We start from the raw sequence: 20887 nt of genomic DNA, 5'->3' as shown, positions 1-20887 counted from the left end.
ATTGATCGATTGCAGGCTCGGGGCGTTCTGGGCAAAATTATCATAATTAGACTAAATGCATGCCCCCAAAAGAGCTACCGATGGCACCTCGTTGCCACTGCCTGCCTCCCCATTCCTTGTCAGCTCCCTTCAACCCATCTCTCTCTCTCTCTCTCCACTCACTCTCTGTGGCCCTTTTGACACTTGTGATTTTATTGATGGCGCCATGGAATGGCTTAAATGGAATGCAATGGCCTGGACTGAACTGAGCTGAACTGGACTGGACGGGACTGACCGAGATTGAGCATTTGGCGCATTCAAATTTAATTGCATAATTGCCTATAATTATACAGAGAGCAAATGAATCCTCCGGCTGTCTGTACTGTTCTGTCCGAACGAGCTGTAATAACCTGCCATCGATTACAGCTGAACGCCGACTCAATTGAGCGATTAATTTGCCAGGACTTTGTATTTATTTTGTTTTTGGATTTGCATTTGCATTTTGGTAATTTTTAATATTTGGCGCAGGTTTAAATCCAATATCAAATTCGGGCATCATTTGCCCAAACGGTAGCTGGAAATGTGTCAGGGAAAACTAATGGAAATTACCAGTGCCACAGCCACAGCCACAGTCAGAGGCACAGCCATGGCCATTACCCGAGCAAAGAGCCAGCGCTCTGGTCAAGCTCCAAACCCGTTCCCAGTGCCCAGTTACCCCGGCTCTTGGCTGCAAATAGTTTTGTCTTGAACAATTTCTGCTTTTCTCCTTTTATGTTTTGTGTTTTTATTTTTTTTCTGTTTTTTTTTTTGGCGCGTCCACACAATTAATTACACAAAAAGTCGGCAAAAGTGCCGGGCCAGACCATAAAAAAAAAGAGAGACACACACACACACACACACACACAGATATAGATGCAGATACAAACGGAAGGAAAAATAAAAGAGAGAGAGAGAGAGAGAAGGAGAGAGAGACTCTGGGATACATTTTTCTTCTTTGCAGCGCAACCTGTAATTATCGTTCGATACAAATCGAAAAGCGAGAGACACAAAACAATTTATTATTGTGAATTAATAAATTTTATTTTTTTTTGCTGTTGTTGTATGTATTTCTCTCCCTGTTTTCTCTCTCTCTCTCTCACATGCCTTATGCCTTCCATTTTCCTTTGGCTGAAATACACCAGAAATACCCAGTGTGTTGCTGTGTTGCTGTGTGTCTGTGTCTGACAAGGCGCATATATCTTGTGCATTATCTTGTCATACGATCTGGCAGCGGCATTAAAATGCTAAAATGTGAAAAAGTCAAGAGTTGCAGCAGAAATACTTCGTACTCGTACAGCACAAGAAACGTATATCTCTCTTTTTTTTTATGGGTTTGTTCGGCTAATTCCGAATGGATTGGATTGGATTGGACTGGACTGCCAGTGAAGGGGAGATGTTGTGCAAATTGTTTCATTTTCGTTTCACATTTACAGCTTACACGTTCCGCGTTCATTTCATGAATGCCCACAGTATAATATATACCCAAAAAAAAAGAGCCAACCGTTTAGGTATTTTGCTGTGTAAAATAAATTGAAAATACTTAATGATTATTACCTTCTTTTTTTGGTATGTATTTTAATAGGCTTTCTCCATAGTTTTCACCAGTTTTCTTTATCAGTGATAATTTTCCCACAATTTCCAGCTAAAATCCCTTAAAGTTTTTTACAATTTAATTGCTAGGGGAAGAAATGCTGTAAAAATGCATTTAAAAAATATTACGCATACGCCGTGTGTAGCGCTTGTTACCCCGCCTAGCAGCGAGCGGGGCGTGGCCGTTGCATGGAAATTTCACTTTTTTGTATCCTTCCTTTCCCCATGCTTCAGTGTCTCTCTGTTTTTTATGACAACTTTCAATGTGAAACACAACGAAAGGCAACATTTAATGAAGTTTCAATAAAAATGAAGGGAAAACAAAACAACAAGATGGAAAATACATAAAAAAAAAACAAAGGGGGGGAAGAGTGGGCAGGAAAAGAAAAAGGGAAATAAAAAATCAAATAAAGAAATCAAGCAACAAGAAACAGCAAAGAAATAAAGAGGAACGATGGCGATGACAATGACAAAATAAAAACGAATAGGTCACAGAGGGGAGGTGGGTGGAAAGAACGAAAGAAAGAAAGAAAGGATCTATTTGGATAGATAGTACAGCGATAGATGGATGAATGGATGGATGAATGGATGGTTGAATGGATGGTACGGTTTAAGGGCCCTGGAACACAGAACCAACTCCGCTACCCACTACCCACTCCCCACGCCACCCCACAGGCCTCGTCTCTCGATTGAAATTAACGCAAAAAAGGCGTGGCCTGTGCCGTTGACAACAACAGGGAAAGAGCAGAGGCACACAGAGAGAGAGAGAGTGAGCAAGAGCGAGAGCGAGAGGGGTAAAGAGTGGGTGGTGAGTGGGTGTGGTGGGGTGGTTTGTGTGGTGCTGGTAGGCTGGTGCTTAAGAGAAGCAACAAAACCGCCAAAGTGCAATAAACAAACAGAGAGGAAACCACAGAAAGGGGCACACATTTCGACTGGGGAAAGTCGATGTATGAGATGCCCTTCTAAAGATTTAGCTACTGGAAGTTCTTTATCTAATTTTAAAATCAAAGAAGTTCCTTCCTTGAATCCCACACGTGACAGTAGCAATTCCGGGCATATATATGGATATAGCTAGTAGAATATTGAATCGAAAGTGTGTATTACCCTTTTGGAAAGCGTATTGTAGCAAAGGACAACGAAACAACAAAGGGGAGTTGGTGATTTAAAAAAAGAGGGTGGGTGGCTTGGCTGCAGGGGAGGAATTTGCGTTCGTGTGCGTGTGCGTGTGTGTGCGTGGTGCAAGCAAAGAGTCAGGCAGGAATCGCCTTTGACTGCCACTCAATTAGTTTTTATTGCGCTGTCAGCAAACTGGGCCCAAAACACACACACACACAAACCAAAATGTGGTGGGGGGCGACTGGGATGGATCTACCTCGTTTTGTCAGCTCATAAAAATGTCACAGCAGCTAATTAAAACGGAGACGAAGAGAGAAAGCCAAAGGGCAGCGTGGGGGAGAGAGAGAGAGAGGGAGGGAGAGCAGTCGACTTGTTGTGACAGTCTCTGACAAGCAAACCAAAAATCCCTGTGCACGAACAGAAATCAGAGCAAAGCAGACCCCCAGACACCCAGACACCCAGAGCCCCACAGCTCAGATGATTGACAGCTTGCCCAGATTGCTAGACCGATCCCATGCTCCCCTCCATAGCATGGCTAATCACCTGCAACGCCAGAGTGTTGCGTAAATTGATTTTCATTAGCGTTCCAACTAATTAATTGGCAGCCAAACCACAACCCACCGCCGCCTCTCTGATTAATTTGCATGTCGATTTGTTGAACAGAACCCAGAAATCATCATGTACAATGGATCGATCGATGGATGCTCTTATGACAGAGTTTCAAATCCATTTCTTATCTTCATTTTTTTTTTGTGTACGAGCTGTGCGTACATGATACCCTTGGCTGTGGCTAGCCTAGGCCCATGGACTTGGACTTGGAGTTTTTTTCTCAGAGCTTGCCGCTCACTCATTAGCAGCCGCAGCCACAGCCACAATTATGCAGATATATATTGGCCCCAAGGTGGGCGTGGTTAAAGCCTAGTTGAGCAGAGCGCAAAAAAAAAAAAAACAGAACTAAAAGAGGGAAAAATAAATCGGAATGTAATAATTACGAGAGTGCCAAACGATCTATTAATGAATGGACAAATGATTTTTGTGCGGCTCGTTTTGCTTTTCCACGACTTTTGTGTAGCTTGGCCGAGTGAAATTTCCATGTCAAAAGCACCGGCCTCCAATCCCCCATTGGCCATGCTAAATTTTCGTGATGCTGCGAAAGTCAAATATGAACCGAAAAACCAACCAAAAAAGCACACAAAAAAAAGACCAACTTCAAAACGAAAAATGCCGACAGAAAGAAGAGAAAAATATGCCAAAGAAAAGAAGCCAAAAAAAAGAAATAAGAAAAGAAAAGAAAAAAAGAATATAAAAGCCAAAACATTTTCGCAACGCTCTCGAAAACCGAAAGCTTGGCAAAGTCCCAAAAGCGGAGATGGAGATGGAGTTGGAGCTGGAGAGCGGAACGGGTGGTGGAGCGGGGGGGGGGGGGCCTTCTGGGGGTCTCACCTGCCCCAATCCACAATCCACAATCCTCAATTCCAGGCATCTGCATCTTTAACCTCGACGACTTGACGACTTTGACTTTTGTTTAGCTCGAGCCCCGAGTCGTCTCGGTATACTGTCTCTCTGTCTCCTCCGGTTGCCCACGGGGCCTCAGATACCGACGCGTTGAAGATTTTGTGCCAACCCACTTTTTGGCCACAGAGACAAGGAGACAAGGAGACTCTGGTGCTGCGGCTGTAGCTGTTGCCGTAGCTGTAGCTCTGGATCCACGATGGGGCCACTGGCAGACATGGGGCCTGACCTGAGTGCCTGCATTTGCCTTCTTTTTTCGCTCATTTATTTAACGTTGCCATGAGAATTATTAAACATTTTATTCGCATAATTTGTGAATTATTTTGTGTCTGGTTTTTTTTTTCTTTCTTCTCTTTTTTGTTTGGTTTTGGCTTCGGTTTTGGTTTTGGTTTGGTTTTGGTTTTGCTTTTCCTTTTCCTTTGGTTCTGCGCCTAAACGCCTTCAATGGCCGCCACGCCAACGTTTTATCGTGGAGCGCCAAATGCAGTTCCCGTTTCCCCCCCTCTCTGGAGACGCGACTTAACCCTTTGGCGGGTCCGTAGGGCCAGAAGCACCGACAAGCTGCCCAAGTCATACAGTTTCTTATTTTGATAGGATTTCCATGGAATATTCAACAAATAAACAACAGATTCATGTGCAGAAGTCATGCGATAATTTTTGTTAGAGAAAGAAAGAATTTCAAGTGCTTGTGCTCTCTCCCGGTGTCGCTTAGCAGTAAAGGTTTTGTGTCACACAGCCACACTAGGGGTTAAGAGATCATGGCGTCTCTCTCCCTATAGCCTTCTACTGCTGCTCCAGCTCTCCCTCTCTCCTTCTACTGTATCTCTAGCTTTTCCCCCTGGTGCCCACCACTCAAGGGCTACCCACACAAAAAGCCAAGCGAAATCTTGTTGAGAAAATTCGTTTGCTTAACCACGCGATAAACATTTTTAATGCATAATAATAACGCAAAACTAATTAAATTGTTTAGGCTAAAAGGCGGCGGCGACTCTCTCCCTACCATCCCATCTCAAGAGAGTATCTGTGGAAAGCATTTTCAGGGGAAAAAGAGGCAATGGGGAACAGTAGGGGAAAGAGATCAAATGGAATATTCTTCGACGATGCTCAAGGGGGAATCTTTAAACTCGCTGTTGAAAGCCATTGAAAAAAGCCATTGCAGATACTTCTGAAAGCGAAGCATATTTTAATTCTTTCATTATCTGTGGCTTCCGAGTCCACAAATGACAGAGGAGGAATCATGTGGAACATGGCCTGGCAACTCACAGAGTTCCCCCCGCAATGGCAGTGGCGTGGCCCTGTAGTTTGGCCGAGTCCTGTTCGGGCCATAATTATCCTTTGGCATAGATTTGACATCATTAGGCCCCCCGCTGGACGTTGCCAAAATTCGGCAGCTGTCGGTCGGCGGTCGGTCGGCGGTGCATGGGCGGTGCATGCTACATGGTGGTGCATCATCTAGTTCATCTTTCCCTCTCTACCAGTGCTATGCTATGCGCTGCAGGTGCTCCTGCCTTGACCCATGCCGCCGCCGGAGAGGCACGGTGCGGCACGGAGAGAACTCATTAGCTATCGCCCCGGAATTCGGGTGCAGTTCCAGGAATCGCACGGGCAAAAACCAACGGGCAACCGGCAAAATTCATTCAGCAATTGCACTAATTACACCTTCAAGTGGCAGCGGCAGTGGCAGCGGCAGTGGCAGTGGCAGCGGCTGTGGCAGGTCGGTTCATTCATTCATAGGACGAATCCATTTATCACTCTGAAACTTTTCGGCAGGCCTTTCGGCCTCAAATGCCTCGAATGTCTGCTGTCCTGCTGCGTTTAATTAGCCAGAAACGAGAGGAGAAAGGAGAGCCACAGAGGAGCAAGCAGGCAGGACACACGGACACACGGACACACAGGACTCCTAACAATTCCTATGACAAATTGTCAGTTTGCTGCCAGCAATTTGCTGCACCAAGAAACAATTTTGTAATGAAATTAATTGAACTCCATCCAGCACACGGGGTTTGCTTGCTCCAATTTCGGTCAACGCCCAACCGACGAAAATCTAATAAATGTTTTTCAGCCCTTCAGACATTCAGAGGGGAGTTCTCTGAGCAGTCTCTGGAGTCTTGGCTTGGACTGGCTTGGACTGGCTTGGACTGGCCTGGCCTGGCCCTAGGCATCCTTTTGACACCTGTTTGTCATGCGGTCGAGACGGTGCCACAGCCAACAGACAGAGGCTGAGACGAAGGCTTCCTCCTCTCGACTTGTTGTCTGGGCTCTGGTCTCTGGTCTCTGGGCCCGAGCAGAAACTGTCTACAAATCATTCATCATTGACCCCAGAGCAACATTAACATTTAGGAGCTGCTTCTCCTTTACCTTTTTTCACTCCTTTCGCAACTTTACTTCTGCTCATCTTTCATATAAATGATTTCTTCGTTTCGTTACGTTTCTGTTTCTCGTACTGTGTCCGCGCTAACCCATAATTATGCGTCTTGTGACCCATTCGGCTGGGCCGCGGTTGCAATACTCGTATTGCGTTTGTGCGAGAATAAAATAAAAAGGGGGCTGGAGCGGAGCGGAGCGGAGCGCTCTCTGTTGCTCCAAAAAATACTCGGAATTTTCAGATACATATATCACTGGGCACTGGACACTGGCCAGTGGCCAGTGGCTGTCTGCTCAAGGATATGGCTAACATCAAATACACAAAACCCAAAGATTCAGCATGGAAAATAAATGATGAAACTCTGAGCTCTGATCTGTGTACAGGTGCAGGCCATTCGTGGGAATGATTCTGCCTATGCTGCTTAAGCATTCAGCCCAATCCTTTGCTCAGCCCCCCTAACCTTTTGGAGTCACCAGCAAGAAGCTGCAGATCATTGATGTGGGGTTCCTCCTGGGCTGCCATTCGTTTCAAGCTTTTGCTTTTCTCTCCGATTTCCATTCGTGTGTCGTGTGAAAATCCCAGCGGACAAAACTAGACTCATATTCGATTTAATTATAATTGATTTCGGTTGCAGCCTCCTAGCCTTAAGTGTGTGTGTGTGGGTGTGGGTGTGGGAGGGGAGTGAGTGGAAATCGATTAATGCAAGCCGAAAGGAAATTAATATAAAACACATTTCTGGTTTGGCCCCTAAGTGAGGCGGCACGGCACGGCTGCCCATTCAGCGGCGCATTCTGTGGCGCCACTTTGGGCCGGCGCATAATTAACCAAACAAAAGAGCCTCTCCCGCCGCATAAGCCGTTAAAGTGTCGAAGTTGAAGTTGAAGTCTTAGGGCTGGATGGGCAACTGGATGGGGTTCGGAGTCAGTCAGAGACCAACACACAAAAGACCGTAAAAAAAAACACACACACACACAGGAATAGGGCAAGGAGAGAGCAGGTAAGGGGAGAGGAGACTACTATTTTGAGAGCCGAAAAAAGCAAATCAAAAATGCGGCAAAGTACAAAGAAGGGGCACAAGGAGAGAATGAGGATTGGAAACTGTAACGAAACGATCTCTCCTCTCTCTCTCTCTCTTTCACTCTGTATCTGTATCTGCATCTGCATTTGTATCTGTATCTGTATCTGTGCTGGTGTTAACCACCTACGTACCGAAATTGATCGACGAACGAAGCCCAAGAAGACATGAAAGCATGAGCTGCAGACGAAGACGAAGATGATGATGATGATCAGAATGAGAATGAGAATGAGTCTAAGGATGTGGATGTAGATGAAAGGAAGGGCTCTGGGTCTCTCCAGGGTCTCTTACGGCAGCAGAAATCATTAAGCGTGATTAAAATGCGCGAAAGGATGAAATGTTTTCCCTCTTAGATGAATGCGAATGGTTCGGCTCGGCTCGGTTCGGTCCCAGCACTGCACTCCACTGGCCTTTTTGGGCTGGCCAAAAAACTCAATCAATATAACATTTTTCACTTTTGCTTTCAAGTCCCTTTGCCCAACAACAAAATGCAGTGTGGGAAATTAACAAATTTGCTCATTTGATGAGGGCTGAGAAGGATGGCGGAAGGTTGTGGTGCTATGGGCAGGAGTTGAGTTGAGTGGCTGATCGCAAAGGTTCAGCCGATCGATTCAGGGAACCAAGAAAAACCTGAGAAATCTAAGAAATACGCGTAATATATTATAGAGACAAGTTGCACCACAGATATGGGACTTTTGGCGAGCTTTGTGGCTCATTTTCTGATAGATCTTTTGAACACTTCCAGTCTGAAGAGCTCTCGTTTACGAGTACTACGGATATCTCTGGTTTGGCTTCTTGTTTCGGGACGGGGGGACTTGGAAACCCCTTTCCGCTGGGCCTGGGCCTGGACTTGAACCTGGGACAAATGCAAATAAAGCAGCAGCTTGAATATATCATTTCTTGGGGGCTTGTTGCTGTCGTTGTTTCTGTTTCTGTTGTTTCTGTTGTTTCTGTTGTTGCTTTTGTTGCTGTTGTGACAGCCTGTAATTAGCCGCAGACGTTCGTTGCCTGCCACTCGCCTGCCTCTCAGAGAACCCATCCCTCTTCTGCTTCTGCTCTTCTGCCTCCTCCTCGTATTTAGGCGTCTCTTCAGCTGCTGGCGGCGTATCTGCAACGTTTCTAACTTTTCAAATCCAAGACTCTACAGCTCCCAGTTGCAAGTCCAAGTCCATGGCCATGGCCAAAAGTTGTTGCCGGTTTTGGGCTCGTCGTTGCGGCTTTTTGACGTTGCCCGTTTGACCTGCCAAGCCAAAAAGAGAGTCCCCCCCCACCGTCCACGGACAGGCGCTGCTGCTGCTGCTGCAGTTCTCGTTCTTCTACATATAACTTCGCTGTGTATCTGCGTGTATCTTTGTATCTCTGTATCTTTGTATCTGTGTATAAGTTTGTTGTTTCTTCTCTTAATTTTGTTTTGGTTTTTTTTGTTTTTTTTTTTTTTTTTGCTTTGTAGGCGCAACTCGTAAAAGTCTAGACGTGATTGTATCACGATTTCTATCGCCATTTTTGTTGTATTTTCCCTTCCCCTTCGTCGATTCCATTTTTGTGAAAAATTCCTGGGAATTCTCGACTCTTCTCCGCTTGCTAAAAACATCAAAAACAAGAAAAAAAAAAGCAAATTTCTCATTAGCCCAGGCTCTAATCCAGCAGCAAGGCCCCGCCATGCGTGGGCCCCCCGCCAAAATGCGGAGCAGGAGCAGGCTCCTCCAGTTCTTAATGAGTTTTTTGTGCTTTTGTTTTTGCTTTGATAAAATAAAATTTTAATATGCGGCAGCCATGAGAGCAACACCGAAACGAACGGTAAATGTCCACAGAAATTTATACAAAATGTTGAGGCGATTCTCGGAGGAGGTGGTGAACGTAGTTTTAGCTTTAAGAGTAGTTTGCTGCTCCCTAAATACTCCCTGAATACCGCCTGAATGCCGCCTGAATACTCCCTGAATACTCCTTGAATAACCCCCTGAACACTCCTTGAATACTGGGCATACAAATCTCAAAACTAAAAAGGATTTTCCCCAATATCAAGCATACGCCAGTGGGCAAAACTATTCTCATAATTAAAGGCTTTCCATCAAATGTCAATTATTTGGAGCAAAATGATTGAGCTGTCACGCTATGGAAAAGGGTTTGGGTTCGGGCTCGGGCTCGGGCTCGGGCTCGGCCTAGGGTTTGGGCTTTTCCTCTCAATCATTAATCAATAATAAACTTAACCCCTTGGCGGCGGCCATGGCCATGGCCAAGCCAATATACAAAATATTTTAATTTATACAAATGACAAAATAATTAAAATTACCCTGCAAGTCGCGAGTCGCCGTTAACCAGGCTCATATATCATTAGTGGCAACAATGGCCGCACGAATGGGTGGGGGGTAGCTCTACCTGTGCGTCCAGTCCACCCCTGTGTGTGCGCTGTGTGCCCTCCCGCCCGCCTCTGGTGACAATTTCCATTATTGACAAATTAATTGTCACCTTTTAACAAAATGCAGCCAAGCGGCCCGTGAACACAGAGACACAGAGACACAGAGACACAGAGCGACAGAGACACTGGCCCATGGTGGCACTTTTCAGAAACAGAAGCCCATTTACCCGGGTCCGAAGTTGCCTTTCCTTGGCTCAGCACAAACTCAATACAAATTACAGTACAAAAAGGAGCAAAAGGAGCAAAAGGAGCACTTTCTTGTGTAGAAATCACATAATTATGATTAGATCTCGCTCTCAAATAGAGACACACGCGTACGCCCAGTGACTGTTACGACTATGAGGATACCCTAAAGGAGTGACAGCAAACAGCAGTTGGCCGGAAGTTCCCTCAGCTATTCAGCTGAAATCTGTACATAAAGAGCCGACCCTTAGCACCCCTCAGGAGGGCCCCCCCCCCCAAAGGAAAAACAAGCGTAAATGCCAAACACGTCAAACTTAGATTAGCGCCTTTTGTGCGACCCACACCCCCCATACCCCACAGGAACAGGAACAGGAGCGAGCAAGGGCAAGGGCAGGCCGCGGCCCCCTCACTGCAAAGGGTCATTAGTTAGCGCAGGATACGGCGGAACAGGTCCCCCCTTGTAGCAGGGAGCAGGGAGCAGTGAGCAGGGAACAGGGAGCAGGGAGCAGCGACTGTGTGTGGCTTCAGTTCTAATTAAATAGACACGACAATGGCACGAACCACAAAAGTTAATCATATTTTAATGTTCCAGTCAACCCCCAACAAAGACCTTGAGGATAGGTATGGATAGATAGCCAGATAGATGGAAAGGTGGATGGATTTGGCTTGGAACCAGCCACGTAGCCCCCGTCGGCTAATTACAATAACAAGTGGGTGGGGGAAGGGGTGCTACACGGGAGTGTCATTAGAGCTTCGCGTCGATTGCCATCGAAATGCCTTTAGTGGCAATTTGTATCCACTACAGGTCCCCCCCCCCCGCACTAGGAGTCAGCCAAGGTCTTTGGCTGTAGCTACTCCTTGTTGTAGTCCTTCCCGCTGTACTCTCTGCACATGTCCCCTGCTTGTCACTTAATAATTAAAGGGCCAACTAGCAGCTGGCAAATGTAATTTATCTAATGCAGTCATTAATTTCGTATTAACAAGGTGTGGATGGTAAATTATACAGACAGATAGACAGCACAGAAAGACAGACAGACAAACAGACAAACAGACAGTGAAGACAGTGAAGACAGTACAATGGCAGTACAATGACTGCGACTAAGAGGTGTCCATGGGGCGGGGTTTAGGGGGGTCCAAAGGCTACTCCCAGATGGTAAGTTGCATTCCGGGGTACTCGCATGCAAGTGAGACATTTCCCATTCAGCAAAAGATCTCCCATTCCGGGTGGTGTCATCATCCAGCTCCCCCCGTTTACTCATTAGCCTTGGCTTGGTGGCTTCCTCCACCAACCGCATGGAATGCCCAGTTTCAAGTGCACTGGCTCTGTGTGTCTGTGTGTGTGTGTGTGTGTGTGGACCTCCCACCACTCCACACATATCCCATCCACATCCACATCCCCAAATCTCCTCACACATCCAAGGAAATCCCATTCGAGCTGCCCGCCGTACTGAAAGATAAATCTACAAATGTCGCAAACGAATGCCACGTGACCTTTGACACATTAGTGTCAGTTGTTGCCCATCCCCCCGCTCCTCCTCTGATATGGCAGATTTTAAAGATATATATTTTGGATGGTGTGGAGCGAGCGAGCGAGCAAATCCAAAGCCAAAGCCAAAGCCAAAGGACAAACAGCAGAACGAGGCAATTTACACAATTGTTGTCAAATTAAAGTGCATCCGCTTCGTTGGTCATTTAAAGCACAAGTCAGGCATCGTTCCCCGTCTCCCCGTCTGCCCGTTCCTCGCCAGAAACCAGAACTTCCCCCGTTGCCGAAGCTGGTAATGAGGGGCATCAGGATGGCATCATGTACGCTTCTCAAAAACAGTTTCAGTCTGATTTGGCCACAAAAAAAGGGAATGGGCAATGGGCAATGGGCAATGGGAACATCAGCTTGGGGGGGTAAGTCCTGCCTGCTTGGTGGTGTCCTGCTAGACAATGTTGACGTTAATAAATTATAAAATGAAACTAATGACAAAACACATAACGAAGAAGGCCATGAGCCGCTGTGGGGGAGTTATTTTTGCTGCGATTTTAAAATTGTCGAGGGTTGAAACAATTTCAACCGCGTAACGAGCGCAAATTGTTTGCTTCCCTTCAGCTCCCATACCACAGCCACCCACCCCCCCCCCCCACGCCACCGTGACTGTAAAGCGATCTGGGAAGGACATCGTCAGGCACGTGACCATGGGGCTGCAGGAGAACATATTCGAAGGCCCACGGACCCACGACACAAGGCAGGGTGTCCGTTTTCTATAATTGTTTTTAGCTTTCCACACACACACACACACACACACACACACACACACACTATGGCACATGTAATTGTCTCCTTTTTCTGCCAGTTTTCCATTGATTTTCCTCCCGCAAAACTGTTTGAAATGAGAGCTAAAAGCTAATGACTGAAAGGCGGCTCAAAAGAGACCAAAAACACTCCCTGCTTCCCCTTAGCATTTTACAATTTATATCCTTATTCTCACACTCTCCCCCCCCCTCTGTCTCTGTCTCTGACTCTTTCTCTTCCTCAGACGCTCTCCTCTGCCCCCCTCCCCCATTCGCTGCCACTCTTCTGGGCAATGATTTAATATTACTCATACGCCATGTAAGTTAATTAAAAATTCTTTCGAACATGAAATTAATTTTTAGCGTCGCTTTGCGCATTGCCACAACTGCTCCGCACTGCTCTCCACTGCTCCTCTCTGCTCCCCTCTGCTTCCCACTGCATCTCTCTGCTCTCCTCTGCTTTTTTTGCGTCCCGTTGATTTTTCTAGTTGCTGGCTGGCTGGCTGGCTGGCTGTCTGGCTGTCTGGGCACACCTGCAAAGTGTCAGGGCTGCCAGCAGTCGAGGCTTTTGGTGGCTTTCGGAGGAGACCACAACGTCGTCGGCTCGTCGTTCAGATCCACACGATTCGATAGTGCAAAGTGTGCCGCACAACGCTGCAACAAGAGCCACAAAAACTACCAACAACAGCAGCAGCAGCAGCAACAGCAACAGCAACAGCAACAACCACAACGATGCAACCAACGAGGCACAAACTCAAGAAATCAAGCAGAAAAAAAAAATACTTTACAACGCAGCAACAACAAAAACAAAAGGAGTAAAATTTATTAAAAAATAATTTCCAGAAATTGCCTGCTTGCCTCTCCACGTGTCTTGCCCCCCCAGTACCCCTACCCCTACCCCTACCCCTACCACAACCATTCTCCAGGTTCTCCTGGTGCCCCGTTGCCGGCGCACTTTATTAGATTTTTATCGGAGGGGGCTCCATGTTTAAAATGACTTTGTGGTATGTGGCCACAGCGCCCTGCAACAGTGCAACAGTGCAACAGTGCAACATGGCCACAGCCAGAGGGGCGAGCGATGTGCCCAAGGAGAGTCCTTGAAAGAGAGCAGGCGGCTGGAGGGGGAGAGCTGAAACTTGCAGGAGTCCTGGCAGATACCCTCCAAATTATCTGTGGCTTTTCCCACACTCATTTTATACCCCAAACGATCAGATCAGCATTCAAGTGGAGCTTTTGCTTCTGTGCTGGGATCGAGCTCCCATCAACCCACCAGCCCACCATCCCAACATCCCACCATCCTGGCGCTATTATTATCTCGTAGATGTGCATTTAGAAACCATAAAGCGGCGAAAACGTTCGACAAATTGCATTTAAAATGCGAAGAAACCCCAGCGGCCTCATCGACTGCTCGCCTCAACGTAATCTACGACTCATCCAATTTGCTGACACCCATCAATCAAAGGCATCAATCTTCAATCGCTGAGTGCGCACCGCGCTCCATTCCATTCCATTCCATTCAGTGCTCTCAATGTGGCTCTGTGGCTCTACGGCTCTGTGGCTGCTTGGGGGAGGAGTAGGAGGGCGTGCAACAAAATGATCGCCGGTTCATGCGCTCAATTGAGCATTCAATCAATGCGCACGCCCCAACGCCCCAGAGAGAGTTTTGTTGTTGTTGTTGCTGTTGTTGTTGTGGGTTTTGTTTTTGTATTTTAGCTGGCTTCCCTTCCTTTGGCGTTTTTGGGCTAGCCAGCAGCAGCAGCAGCAGCTGGGCAGCAGCAGCAGCTGGGCAGCACAGTAGTTGAGGCATGGGGATGGGCGCGTGAGTGAGGCTCGTGAGGGGATAGAAAGGGTTCCTGGTATACCCACTTGCTGTGGCTTAATGATGGATCCACAACCATGAATAGGAATACGTAGCTGGAGTCGTGTCCTTGCTTACTTTCACCGCCCCCCCCCCAGCTGCACGCTGCAAGGCTGCACGTGTCACGCACTCATCTCCCTGCTAGGTTTTCTATGGGGCACGCACCGCACCGTCTGACATTCAATTAAGCCACACGAAGAGCCACAGACAAAAAAAAATTTAAAAAAAAACCAAAAAGAAAGCGACGCGACGGCTGCTGCCTGCTGCCTGCAATTTTCATCGAATGAAAGATCTCTGAGAGATCTCTGGAAGATCTTTTGGCGGTGGGTGTTGCACTTCAGTGGTTCCGATGCGATGGTGGCTCCTCCAGTGGCTGCTGCTGCTGCTGCTGCCTTGCACCTGTACATAATTTGCCTATTCATGGAAAACGGGCAATGGCCATGCCACGGCGTCGGCGTCGGCGGCTTTTGAAATCAAATTAACAGCCGCAATAACGGCTGCAGGGACCGGGGGGATGGATGAGAGAGCGAGAGAGCAGCACTGAGATTTTCTGTTTGGTCATCTTTACATCAGCAGTTTTGTTTTGTTTTTTGTTTTTTTTGTTTGTTTTCGCTCGCAAAACTTAAAAGCATTTTTGAGTGCGGCTTTAACAGAAGCCAAAGCCCTGACCAAGACAACGACGGAGACTCCACGCCACTCCACTCCTCCACTCCTGCGGCTGAATGCTTGATTGATGTCATGCTAAAAGTAGCAAAAGTTGCGTAGAAGTCGCCGCTGCTTATCGCTTTAGGATCAACTTTAGGATGCCGTCATCATCATCATCATCATCATCATCATTGTCATCATTGTCATCATTGTCATTGTCATTCGTTGACTGGCATAGGACTTTCCCAGGCAATCCCTTGCGGCTCGGCAGAGCGCTGCAGAATATTTTTTTATCTAATGCTGTTCAAATGTTTTGCTTGCTCTGCCGATCAGAGCCAAGTCTCGGACTAAGGACTGAGACTTGTTGCTGCACTCTCGATCCCTGCAACATTTTTGGCGATGCCTTAGAGCCCTGCTCACACCCCTCTTGTGGCTGGGCAAAAGAGCATCGGTGTGTGCCAGAGCTACTTATTTCTAAGAAATAAAAACCATTTGGGCGTGTCCCCTACGCCTGAAACCGCCCCAGAATCCAGCCCAGCATCAGAATCAGAGTCAGCATCAGAGTCTGGAGACGCAGCCAGGGCCCGACGCACGGGTTGGCTGGGTCCTCAGCCTTTGGCAGCTCATGCGCGCCGCCACTTTCAATAAAACACCCACTTTTCAGGGCAGTGTTCCCTTTCCCCTTCGCCTTGCCCTTCCCTTTCTTTCGGCGGGGGGGATGCTCGCCCAAAGATGCTCCGTTTCAGCTTGGGCTGTTTTTGGGTTTTTTTTTTTGTTTGGTTGTTGGCAATGCTAACGGAGAGTGCTTGCCGCAAATCAGTGGCAAGGAAAAAATGGCGCAACCCTTTCGAAATTAACTGCCAACCCACGCACTTGGGCCCCCGAAGAGGAGCAGGAGGCGAAGTCTCCATCTCTGCTTCAGCTTTCGCTTTCATTTGATATTGGAAACGGGAAAATGATGATGCAGGCTCCCAGACAACAGCTCAGACTCAGACTTGGAGCGAAAATCGAATACTCTACGAAGGCAAACAAATTTCTATGGGGTCTGGCTTTAAGTTGAGCGTCAAGTGCCACGGCACACAGAGGTGCGTGAAGGAGACTCTCCACTAGAATAGTTCCTGGAAAACTTTCCCAACTTTCCCAACTGGCAGAAGTTTTCAGCGGGCCAGTGGCCTCGTTCGAGAGCCGCTATCGATCCGCGAAAGTTGCAAAGCTCATAAAGAATGCATGTGACCCCTGGCTGACTGCTGGCTAAAGCCAAAGCCAAAGAGTTTTGTGTGTGTGTGTGTGGATGGGGAAAACTCTATGCAGCATATTGCCAGTGTGTCTGTCTGTCTGTCTGTCTGTCTGTCGGTTTTGAGTGCGTGTGTCACAAGGCTCAAAGCCTGTTGGCCTGAAAAATGGGTGTCAACGCATGAAAAAGCTACAAACACTCATTTCGTGCGGAGCCAGTATCCAGTCGAGCAGAATGCAGGGCACAAGGAGACATCAAAGAGTTGGCAAACTCAAATAACCCAAGCGAAGCGTTAACCCCATCGCAGGCCCACCCACGCCAAGGATGAGGACTGCACATAGAACGAGGACTGAAAAGGGTTCATCAAATTATTGGGCAACGACAACGACAACGACAACGATGACGATGACGACGACGACGACGTCGACAGTGAAGTCCATTCATTTGAATGGAGCGACGAGCGACGAGCGACGTTCGACTGATTTTGCGTTTTGTGTTTTGCCAGGATGTGCGTGTGGATCGAAAGGGGGGTGCAGGATGGGGGGAAGGGGGGGTGCGCTGCTAATGCTAATGCGAGCATCCAGGCAATTGGAAAATTTATTCAATTGTTGGCAATTCAACTAAATCACTCATTGGCTTTATTATGTGCGCCTAATTTAAATACACGCGCGCTGCTCTCTCTCTCTCTCTCTCTCTATCTCCCCCTGTTCTTTGAGTCAGCAGCCCATCGCCCATCGCCCACGCCCCACAGCAGCCCTGGCATTAGCATTCGGCTTCAGCTTCAGCTCTCGGGCTTGCTGGAAATAATTCGAAAATTGAAATTACTTTGTCTTCTGCGGCTTGATTGAAGGCATATTGCCAGTCATCAGTCGTCAAAGTGGGAGGAAGAGAAGGAGCAGGAGATTCCTTTGAGGGGCAGTCAGTCTTTGCAGGCTATGAAAATAAAGAAGAGATATGTATACTATGTACTATGGCAGGAGCTAAAGAGCGGCACAAGTTACTGTGGAACCATAATAATTCAACACTGTTCAACACTGCTATTTAGATGATATGCCAAAAGGTGCCAAGGAGTCCGCATAAAAGTCCAGGAAAATGTTTGATTTAAAATCAAAGTTACATCTTTAATGTCAAGCAAAAGGCGTTGACCAACACTGCACTGCCATGCTTCATTTTCATCAAACCTACACACGAGCCTAGGTCTCGTCTGCTCGTTTTCTTTGCTAAGATCTAGAAAAATTTTATCCTGTTGCTATCCAACACTCTTTTTCGAACAATTTTAGATTGCAGATTTATGCAACACTCACTAGAGCTTCAGCTGGACTGCAGACAGCACAATCATATTCCAATACTCTTTGTTCTGGATTCCTGTGCTGATTCTGTGCTCTGGCTCTGGCCCTGCCCTGCTCACATTTCAATGTCCAAACTGCTGTCCGAAACGGGGAAGACACATGAGAACTCATGAGAACCGAACGAACCCTTTTTCCATGTTTTGTTAGCTATAATTCGTTTGGCTCTGACTAATGCTGCTGGCCAGCAGTACGCATTCGAATGAGAGCAGCAGAGCCACTGCTAAAAATATTTCAAATACGATAAATCAGTTGCCATTACACGTGCGGCAGCAGCAGCAGCAGCGGCAGCGGCAGTAATCGGCCCAAGGGCATGAAATATTTCAACTTGATATTTTCCATTCCTACATACGAATATTTCACTGACGGCACAGAAAGAGAGTCTTCGAGGAGCTGCTGCCGCTGTTGCTGCTCGATAATTATAGACTACAGTTAACAGGCAACATAAAGCATAAAATGGCATTTCATATGCGGCAGACGATCGGTCGGGGCTGCGGCAGCTGGGCAGCCCGCCGCCAATGTATGTGCCATGTCAATTGATATGAAATATAACGAAAACAAAAACGGAAAAAGGTAACAAAAAATTGTAATGGCAATGGCAATGGGAATGGGAATGATAGCTGCAAAGAGGTGGTGCACCCGATACAGAACAGAACACAGAACACTGAGGACAGAGGACAGAGGACAGGACACTTCCCGTCAGGTGTCGCACGGTGTTCGATCGCCCGAAATGAAATGTGAAATTTGAGCAGACTAATCGCCGAATCCTGAGCACTGAATCCTGAATCCAGATCGCATCGCATCGCGTCGCATAAATTGTATCTTCATGCGAATTGTATCTTTCGAATTGCGCACAATGCTCAAGTGCGCGCGCGGCAGTGCCAGGATATGTCAAGGATATCCGTTGCCGCATAAGTCTCTCTCTCATATTCTAAGGGAATGGGGCGCAATGTTTGCGTTGTGTTTAATTTTTCCGCTTCGGCTCAAGATGATAAATCGCATATGCCATGGGCGGGGGTGGGGGGATACAGATATTCATGGCGTATCCCTCGGATGGGATGCTGCGGGAGTGGGAGGAGGTGTCGGTGTCGCCATACAGGAAGCCCAAGCTTGACACATGAAACGTCCTGTGCGAGCACAAAGGGGACAAATGTTGTTGTTGTTGTTGTTGTTTCGAAGGAATGAATGTCCTTGCGATGCAACGAAGTTTGTATGCCCTTCGCGGCTCTGCCAAAAAAAAATTCCATTCCATCTGCAATCAGTAGAGCTAGCTCCCTGCCATTTATGTACATAAATATTCGTTAGGGATTACCATGAATTGGCTTAGGTTTGGGGAAGGCATTGGAAGCCATGGACCCAGCCATCGTGTTCCCTTCTTGTGCCTTAGAAAAGCTGCAAGTTCGATCAGTAAGCTGGCTAAACTGCAGGACAGGATTCTCCCTCTCTCTCTCTCTCCCCTCATTCTGTTCTATACCCCATCCGCATTGTTCCCAGTTGTGTTTGGCGCTTTGGCATTTTGGTTTTTCTTCTCTTTTTTTTATGCATTTTTTATGTATATCGAATACACGATTTGGTTGTTGTTTGCCGCCGTTGTTGTACGACAAGTTCATAAAAAATGCAAACATGCTGCTTCAACTGCGAGTCCACACCCATCCACCCATCCACCCCCCCATCCATCCATTCGTGATTTATGCATTCAAGTGGAGAGCTCTTCTGCTCCATTGTTGTGTGCCGGACCACGGACGACGGAGCACGGACCACGGACCACGGACCACGACTGGATAGCGGTGCCAAGTCGAACTGGGCGCATGGCGAGTCCCTGATTCCTGTTCGGTTATCGAACACACACACACACACACACACACAGACAGACACACTGCTGACCGTGCGGCATCCATTTCCGCTTCCGCTGACCGACCATGTTTTTTATGCTTTCCTTTCCCCTTTCCCCTTGCCCCTTGCCCCCTGCCCCTTTTGTGCTCTTCATATAAAAAAGTTTATGCAAATCGTTTGTTGTTTACTCTGTCAGCGTTTTTCCTTCTTTTTTTTTGGTGTATGTGTGGTTGCTGAAGTGTCGATTTCAAGTGGCAACAAAACAGCAGTCGAGTGCCACAGATGCGAGGGGAATGCATAAGTACACGCCAGCCCCCGAAGGGGCAGCACCCCCACAGCTTCAAGCTGAGTTAAACGATTTAAGAGCGATCGATCTATGCCAAAAGAATCAAATAAACTTTCATGCGAAATACTTTTTGCAGTAAATAGAATCTGAATATTTATAGATCCCCCAGGATCTATTTATTTTGGCCTATTAGTATAGAAGATATAGAAAACATCTACAGCTATTTACCCCCCCCCCCTCCCTATTCGGGCAGCCCCTCCTTGAGCAGCTTGAGCTGCTTAGCGAATTTCTATATTTATTTTGTGGTTTGGTTTATTGCTCGGCTATAAATAATGGAAATGGCCCACTAGAAGTCACCGACAACAAACGGCGAAAATTCTCCTATTGTTTGGAATCGGCTTTCGGCCTTTTCACACATTGTTGTTAGGTAGGAAATCTCTGCCTGCTGTGCTTGCTGTGCCATAGCCTGGCTCTGGGCCGTCGTTGACTGGTGAGGTGACTGGGTGACTGTTGACTGGTGACGGTGCCGGGGCCACACACTTTGTAAGTGTTTTGCGGCCATAAATAATCCGGAATAGTTCGCTGGGTTGTTGCTGAAGTTTGTTACATGACATAAATCAAATTCTTGATTTATAATAATTGCAAAAACACTCACTCAACGTGTGTGTGGAGCCAGAGCCAGGGTGAACGCTTGCCACAGCACAGAGAGGACTTGCAACTGTCCGACACATGTCACCCAACAGAGAGCGGGTTTCTGGTTGAGTGGTGGGGTGGTGGAGTGGTGGGGTGGGGTACCCCACAGGATAAGCGTAATTGTTGGCACACACGTCAACGCCAGACAAACAAACGAATGGAAACTGAATAGGCAAAGGAACAGGAATCGGTATCCAAATCAGGCACTGGGCCTGGCGCCACTCGCAAAAAAAAACAACAAAAAGCAGAATGAAAGCAAAAAAAACCACAAGACACGAACAGGATCCACTCGAATGGAAAACAATGAAAATACAATGGCAGATAAGATGGAAATGCATACGGCAATAATGCCATTAGATACCCTGTAACCTGCCTAACAGCAACTTCTAGCAACAAAAAACTAAAGAAAAATCGTTGGAAAACTTCTGAAAATTTTA

The sequence above is a fragment of the Drosophila obscura genome, unplaced genomic scaffold (genome assembly GCF_018151105.1).
Source record: "Drosophila obscura isolate BZ-5 IFL unplaced genomic scaffold, ASM1815110v1 contig_73, whole genome shotgun sequence".
NCBI lineage: Eukaryota > Metazoa > Arthropoda > Insecta > Diptera > Drosophilidae > Drosophila > Drosophila obscura.
The sequence above is the reverse complement of the archived record's forward strand: the minus strand, read 5'-3'. Positions refer to the sequence as shown.